This window comes from Hordeum vulgare, chromosome 6H (genome assembly GCF_904849725.1).
Source record: "Hordeum vulgare subsp. vulgare chromosome 6H, MorexV3_pseudomolecules_assembly, whole genome shotgun sequence".
Lineage (NCBI taxonomy): Eukaryota > Viridiplantae > Streptophyta > Magnoliopsida > Poales > Poaceae > Hordeum > Hordeum vulgare.
Window position 1 is genome coordinate 50924122 of NC_058523.1, and position 9091 is coordinate 50933212.

Here is a 9091-nt window from a genome sequence, read left to right on the forward strand (position 1 = left end):
CTTGTTCTGTGACAATACTGGTGCCATTGCCTTAGCAAAGGAACCAAGGTTTCACAAGAAGACCAGACACATCAAACGACGCTTCAACCTCATCCGCGACTACGTCGAGGAGGAGGACGTAAATATATGCAAAGTGCACACGGATCTGAATGTGGCAGACCCGCTGACTAAACCTCTTCCACGGCCAAAGCATGATCGACACCAGAACTGTATGGGTGTTAGATTTATTACAATGTAATTCACATGGTGATGTGAGGGCTAGATTATTGATTCTAGTGCAAGTGGGAGACTGTTGGAATTATGCCCTAGAGGCAATAATAAATGTATAGTTATTATTATAATTCCTGTATCAAGATAATAGTTTATTATCCATGCTATAATTGTATTGAATGAAGACTCATTTACATGTGTGGATACATAGACAAAACACCGTCCCTAGCATGCCTCTAGTTGGCTAGCCAGTTGATCAATGATAGTCAGTGTCTTCTGATTATGAACAAGGTGTTGTTGCTTGGTAACTGGATCACGTCATTGGGAGAATCACGTGATGGACTAGACCCAAACTAATAGACGTAGCATGTTGATCGTGTCATTTTGTTGCTACTGTTTTCTGCGTGTCAAGTATTTATTCCTATGACCATGAGCTCATATAACTCACTGACACCGGAGGAATACTTTGTGTGTATCAAACGTCGCAACGTAACTGGGTGACTATAAAGATGCTCTACAGGTATCTCCGAAGGTGTTAGTTGAGTTAGTATGGATCAAGACTGGGATTTGTCACTCCGTGTGACGGAGAGGTATCTCTGGGCCCACTCGGTAATACAACATCACACACAAGCCTTGCAAGCAATGTAACTTAGTGTAAGTTGCGGGATCTTGTATTACGGAACGAGTAAAGAGACTTGCCGGTAAACGAGATTGAAATAGGTATGCGGACACTGACGATCGAATCTCGGGCAAGTAACATACCGAAGGACAAAGGGAATGACATACGGGATTATACGAATCCTTGGCACTGAGGTTCAAACGATAAGATCTTCGTAGAATATGTAGGATCCAATATGGGCATCCAGGTCCCGCTATTGGATATTGACCGAGGAGTCTCTCGGTTCATGTCTACATAGTTCTCGAACCCGCAGGGTCTGCACACTTAAGGTTCGACGTTGTTTTATGCGTATTTGAGTTATATGGTTGGTTACCGAATGTTGTTCGGAGTCCCGAATGAGATCACGGACGTCACGAGGGTTTCCGGAATGGTCCGTAAACGAAGATTGATATATAGGATGACCTCATTTGATTACCGGAAGGTTTTCGGAGTTACCGGGAATGTACCGGGAATGACGAATGGGTTCCGGGAGTTCACCGGAGGGGGGCAACCCACTCCGGGGAAGCCCATAGGTGTTTGGGGGGGGGTCACACCAGCCCTTAGTGGGCTGGTGGGACAGCCCACCAATCCCCTATGCGCCAAGAGAGAAAATATCAAAGGAAAGAAAAAAAAAGGGAGAGGTGGGAAGGGGGAAGGACTCCCTCCCACCAAACCAAGTAGGACTCGGTTTGGGGGGGGAGAGTCCTCCCCCCTGGCTCGGCCGACCCCTTGGGGATCCCTTGGACCCCAAGGCAAGGTCCCCCTCCCTCCTCCTATATATATGGGGCTTTTAGGGCAGATTTGAGACGATTTTCTCACGGCTGCCCGACCACATACCTCCATAGTTTTTCCTCTAGATCGTGTTTCTGCGGAGCTCGGGCGGAGCCCTGCTGAGACAAGATCATCACCAACCTCCGGAGCGCCGTCACGCTGCCGGAGAACTCTTCTACCTCTCCGTCTCTCTTGCTGGATCAAGAAGGCCGAGATCATCGTCGAGCTGTACATGTGCTGAACGCGGAGGTGCCGTCCGTTCGGTACTAGATCGTGGGACTGATCGCGGGATTGTTCGCGGGGCGGATCGAGGGACGTGAGGACGTTCCACTACATCAACCGCGATCTCTTATCGCTTCTGCTGTACGATCTACAAGGGTACGTAGATCACTCATCCCCTCTCGTAGATGACATCACCATGATAGGTCTTCGTGCGCGTAGGAAAATTTTTGTTTCCCATGCGACGTTCCCCAACAGTTGATGTAGTGGAACGTCTTCGCGATCCAAATCGGAGTCGTCCCACGATCCGTCCCGATTTAATTTCGAACAGACGGTACCTCCGCGTTCAGCACACGTACAGCTCGACGACGATCTCCACCTTCTTGATCCAGCAAGAGAGACGGGGAAGTAGATGAGTTCTCCGGCAGCGTGACGGCGCGCCGGTGGTGGTGATGATCTATTATTCCTGCAGGGCTTCGCCTAAGCACTGCAGAAATCCGATCTAGAGGAAGAACTACGAAGTAGAGGTTTAGGGTTGCACGTGACAAAGTTGTGTCTCAAAAACTCTAAAACCTCTATATATATAGGAGGAGGGGAGGGCCTAGGCTAGGAATGAATACTTGACATGCAGAAAACAATAGCAACAAAATGACACGATCACATGCTACATTTATAATTTGGGTCTTGTCCATCACATCATTCTCCCAATGACGTGATCCCGTCATCAAGTGACAACACTTGTCTATGATTAGGAAACCTTAACCATTCTTGATCAACAAGCTAGTCAACTAGAGGCTTACTAGGGACATAGTTTTGTCTATATATCCACACATACATTTATGTTTCCACTCAATACAATTATAGCATGGATAATAAACGATTATCTTGAAACATGAAATATAATAATTACTATTTTATTATTGCGTGTAGGGCATATTTCCAACAACTGAGACACTATCATTTTGATCCAATTTTGATTCTGACTCGTCATATTGATGTTGTGAACCAAGACCACATTCAGGCATCATCGACGTGGTGTCGTTCGACACTGAGGAGGCAGCGTTTACAAATTAGGTATATTCCAAAAAGCCTATATGTATAGCCATCACATGCAATATATGAAAAATATATTAAGATTGCACTTATTAATTCAAGTGTTATCCTAAAAACATAAACTATCAACATTCATTATTATCATATGAATAGTTCTATTTTTTTAAATAAACTTTCATGTACTTTGATGTTCATCAATTTTATAAGTGCATGTACATCCTATAAATATTGTTTGTGTATTTACTAAAAAAGTGTAGTCCATTGGTAAGAATGCGCGTGGCTTCTGCCAAGAAAAGACACGTACGTAAGGTGTTAGATGATGAAATATGTATAAAGAGATAACTTAGATTATAACATTTCCCAAATATTGACACTTAAGTTTACATGTTACAATACAGATCGTGGGTATGAAATAAAAACAAATACTAATTTACATTATACCCTATATAGTATTTTAAAAATATTAGATAACAATATATTCAAACTCTACACATTCTAATCAAATTTGATATATAACATGTTTAAATTGGATTTATGGTTTAAAAAAATTGTTATTTAAAAATACATATTTATTCTGAATAGACTTCGGGGTTATTAAAATTATTTGACATGTAAAATAGTAACATATTTAAACTTTACACATTTTTCTAATCAAATTTCATATATAACATGTTTAAATTAGATTTACGGTTTAAAAGATATTGTTATTTGAAAATACATATTTATTTTGAATTCATTCCGGGGTTATTAACACATATGTCAGGGGGGTTTACGCAAAAATTTTAAAAACGATTCGCTGTGACTAAAGTATGGACTGTGGGTTATTTAGCGTAAATGTCGGGGGGTTTTGTGTAAAATAAAAAAACGGTTCGGGCTCACTTAAAGACGGACTGCGGGTTGATTTTGGAAAACTAAGGGATGTTTTTTTTGCAAAATGACCCACGACGGACGACAGAAACAGTAACTACTTTATTATTAGGGAAATATATAGTAGCCAATACATGGCTAGTACGACCACATGAGTTAATGTGTGATTAACTAGATGGGGAGAAAACAATATTTATTGGATTCCTTTTGTCCAATCAACGTTTGCCTAAATTATGCTGCAAATTTTTAGTATTATAAATTCTTACCAACCAATCACTTGAGTAAAAACAAACAAAGCCTTACCAACCCACTAATACCAAGTTCATCAAATAATATTGATTGACAACTGGTGCTTAATGTTAGGCCCTGTTTGTTTATGAAGTTTCAGGACTTTTTTTAGTCCTAACTAAAAAGTCCCTAGTTCCTACCCGTTTGTTTTCATGAACTAAACAAGGACTAGAGGTCATCAAATAACATGTAAAAAGACCATGTTACCCTTAATAAATATACTATAAATTATTAAATAACATGCTAAAAGTAGGGACACTGTTGGAAAAAGTGCCAAAAAGACCCTTCCATAGGGACTTCTTCCTTTAGTATCAAATACCCCTTTTAGTCCCTAAAAATCCTTCCTGTTTGTTTTACATAGGACTAAAAAGGGAATTTTTAATCCCTACACCAAAAAGTCCATGGAAACAAACACCCCCTTACACTTTGCTGGAGAACGCTTCACACCTTGCTCCATAATAAAGCCAAATACCATACACAACACGCACACTGAAATGGAGGTGCACAAAAGGAAACATAGGGAAGAAAGAGAAGACATAAAAAGTCTGTTGAGGCAACAACAACATAAGCCCATAAAATAAGGCTCTTTTTATGGTACCCTATACTGCTATGAGTAAGGGGAGAAGTATAACAAAATCGTTGTGGCTGCCGCCATGCCGAGTTCGACCTACTGATGTGTTCCTGTGCCCTGGATGCTCTCTCCATCCCCGCTTCCCGCCACCGCATAGGTCACACATTCGTCGATCATGGCGTCACATCCACAAAGATGACCGGTAGAGGGAAGACACTCAGGCCCTGTTTGTTTGAGAAGTCCTGGGACTTTTTTTAGTCCCAACTTAAAAGTCCCTAGTCCCTACCCGTTTGTTTCCAGGGACTAAATAGGGACTAGAGGTCATTAAATGACATGTAAAAAGACCATGTTATCCTTAGTAATGTAGTAGTAGTTATTAAATTACATGCTAAAAGTAGGGGCATTGTTGGAAAAGGTGTCAAAAAGTCCCAAAAAGTCCCTCACATAGGTACTTCTCCAAATAGTCCCAAACACCCCACTTTAGTCCCTAAAAGTCCCTCCTATTTGTTTCACATGGGACTTTTTAGGACTTTTTTTAATCCCTACATCAAAAAGTCCCTCGAAACAAACACCACCTCAGGTGGCCACCGGAACCTAGCCGACGAGCACTGGTTGCGCAGGAGATGGAAGAGATTGAATGAGCTGGGTAGGTTGACCGACCGGATAAATTTCTTTTCCCTAAAATGTCCTCACAACACATGCACTGTCGCACAATAAACGGCCAGTGCCAGCGCTACTTGTGGTGATGTTGTTGGGCAAACTACATCGGTTTAGATCAGTCTGCACCCTTAAATTTCACTAATGAATGGCGTGTATTCATCACAAGGTACCATAAAAGAGCTCTAAAATAAAAGCTCAAGGGAGATAAGTTATCATCATAAGACGTGCCGCAAGCTCTAGACCAGTGCCTCCCGGCTGCCATCCGCACCGCATCCTCCGCAGCGAGAGGCACATTAATTTTTTTGACACGTTAATATACCCTTGAGAGTATTCATGTCCTTTCTAGAGTACAGTACTAATAACTCAAACAACACCTTTGAGGCCATGCATTGAAGTCGATGTACATTTGTACTCTTGAATGTTGAAATAGAAACTAAAACAACGAAAAAAAAAGCTTACGCACACAATGTCGGTGTGCAGCGGACATGGGCAGACTTGCCGCATGTAACCATCACAATTTATAAGTTGTTGACTGCTTTTTTTAATGGCGAACCACCCATGCAACGCACCCTAACCGAATAATTTAAAAATTATTTTTTATATTAAAATTTTAGTATATATATATATGTGGCGCTATTCGCCATCCTGGATGAGGAATAGTTATTCTTCACCCCACCCCATCTCCCACGGTCAAAAGGTAAGAAAAGAAAACTAAGTGAGGTAAGATTACAACATGATAAAAAGAAAAGGTAAGATTACGGCCTTAAAAAAAGAAAATCCTCTCTTACGTGAAGAAAATGACAGCCATAAAATTACCTCATGCATGTGAAAAAATTACGTCCTGACGAGGATGAGGAATAACTTATTCCTCACCCTGGGTGTTTAATAGAGTATATAATACATCCTATCATCCAGGGGTAGTTACCCCACGTGTTCCATATACTACCACGCGGGAGCATAAAAATACATCCTACCCAGGGGTAGTTACCCCACGTGTTCCATATACTACCACGCGGGAGTATATATACTAATTTATCATTCCTATTATGTTCATATACTATATATAAGATTTTTTAAAGTGAGTTACATGAAAAAAATTACAAGTTGATCCATAGTTTTTATTATATTTGTGAAATACGCATATATTTATATGTAAAAAAGAGCATACACGAAATATGATACATACTACCAAACAAATAGTATATATACTACCTAAACATGATTATATACTACATACTACCCATACATACTCTCCGATTTGATAGATACTACATACAACATACAAAACACAAGTGGTGGTAACTACCACCGGTGATAGATAAAATTTGTCATATATATATATATATATATATTGAAACACACACACTATACACATTACTTGCACTTCATTGAAAAATTGAAAACAAATGTATTCAATGGAATAATGAAAAAAATGTTTGGAGTAACATAAGACAAGGAGAAATATTGGGCTCACTTGAAGGTTGCAGCAAGCTGGAATGAATCCTAACTTCTTCACTTGATGCATCGTATCTAGCTTCGATGTCTGAAAAAAGGCTTAAAATACAGATAATCTGGCATTAGAACAGGACACAACCTGGTATTTCAAAGGAAATATATACAACCTGAGATCTTTTGGCACTTGCATATAAAGGTTGAGGTATCACCTGCAAAAACTCCAAAAAATCAAACAGAAATCCGTTGTGAGTAACTGCAAATCACAAAAAAAATCAACAGTCCCAACATATATAACCAGTGAACGAAAACGGTAGTGTAAAATCAAAATAATAGGTAGGTCCTTTGCTGAGCACAAATCATAATAATCGGTTGACGTGAAATTAAAGCTTCTAGAGCTACCTCACAGGTGAAGAATTGTGGCTTATTAATGGGGTATGCCGGTCTTGTGACATCCTCAACTTTTGCTATAGTGAGCATTGTAATTAAGCTACAGTGATGACCATGATCAACAACTAATCATTTTGCTAAATTGGATATGGTCAAGTTGAAATTCATATCTCTTTTCAAATTCCACGTAAAATGACTCTGAATTATATGGAAATAAAATAATTCCCCAAACAGCATCGGAAAAATGTTGCACAATTGTGGAATAATCCAAAACAATTATTATTAAGGAAAACAACATCACCCTCGATGTTGGTGTGGACCCCACCATCAAAACAGAGTCATTTTTTGCATTTAAAAGTGCTCTTAAATTCCGTGGAAAAATCCAAACATATTCCAATGGGCCCAATTATTTTTGTGGTCATTCAAAATACTGTAAGATATGTGTTGGACCATGTCACACATTTTTGCTATAGGGAATAGTTGCTGGAATTAAAGAAAGCAGAAAATAGTAGTATAGATATAGAAAAATAGGCATACCTTGCTTTCCTTTCCTTCTCCGTCCTTCTATTCTGCAAGTACTATCCCACAAATGAGCTTCATACTTCCCACTCCATCTATGCCTGCACAATTGATGAAGTCTGATAAGCAGCTCTATCAAGCATTTATTTAGTTAATATAATGAAACACATTGTTCTGTTTCTTTCCTCTCATCAAAACTAAGCCTACCTGATCATGCCATGGTAACAAGACGACTAGGAGCTAGGTGCTCGCACCGCAGTAATTGCAGAAGTAGAACCGACGGCACCCTTCTCCTCTCTATATTCCGCAACCGTTACACGATTAATATAATCAACAATTTCCTCAGGCCCATCCTTTTTGACAACGCTGAGAACTTGAACTCCCTTATAATTATCGCCACTATCCGCACACCCCTCATTTTCTAGCACACTTACCAAAGCATCCTTCTCCCCAGCATGGTTCTCGTTGTTCAAAGGGTCAATCGAGTCGCTCTTCATGTTTGCATGTGCCTGAATTTTGCCTTCAACTTCCTCATTCTTCGGGAGCTTCTTCTTATCAGTGCCACTGGACTCAGCATCGTTGGCGCCTGACTCCATTGCACCGTGCAAGAAATCAATCTCCACAGGAGCAGGGGCCATTGTAGGCAAGGAATTCAGATTGATAGAAGGGCTCGTCTTGATCTTCCGGCCATCGCCCGATTCCCCAACAACTTTCTCCTTCACAAAACCGTCCATTTGCTGACCCTGACTAACTTCCTCCCCAGATTTCATCATCTATCACGAACCTAACCTGCCTAGCAGCCGTCCTATTCATGAACTATCTGAAAGAGGGGACAAAGACAGAGCATCCCAAACAAGAAAAAAGAATCAAACGGTTAGATCCCAACCAGGCAATCATTCTCTTTGGAAGTATCGGCGGCGGGAAGGAGGGCGGCGGTGGTGCGACGCGGGGATGTCCGTGGCGGGTCTCGGGGGCGGGAGATGAGGGCCGCGGTGGCGCGGCGCATAGCTGGCGGTAGCGGGGCTCAGCGAAGGGAGAGGAGGGCCACGGTGGCGGGGCGCGTGGCCGGCGGTGGCAGGGCGAGGGGCCGACGGAGAGCGCGAGGGGGCGAGGGGCCGATTGGGGGCGGGAGATGAGGGTCGCGGTGGCACGGCGCGCGGCCGGCGGTAGCGGGGCTCAGCGACCGGAGAGGAGGGCCACAATGGCGGGGCGCGTGGCCGGTGATGGCAGGGCGAGGGGCCGATGGCGAGCGCGAGGAGGCGAGGGGCCGATCGGGGGCGGGAGATGAGGGCCGCGGTGGCGCGGCGCGCGGCTGGCGGTAGCGGGGCTCGACGGCGAGAGAGGAGGGCCACGGTGGCGGGGCGCGTGGCCGGCGGTGGCGCGGTGCGGGGCCAAGGGCGAGCACGAGGGGGCGAGGGGCCGATCGGGTGAGA

General features: G+C 42.6%; 1 pseudogene; it reads right to left on the minus strand.

Moving 5' to 3' along the window:
* Positions 1-6671: 6671 nt before the first annotated feature.
* Positions 6672-8431, minus strand: LOC123405055 (annotated as a pseudogene).
* Between the last annotated feature and the right edge of the window lie 660 nt (positions 8432-9091).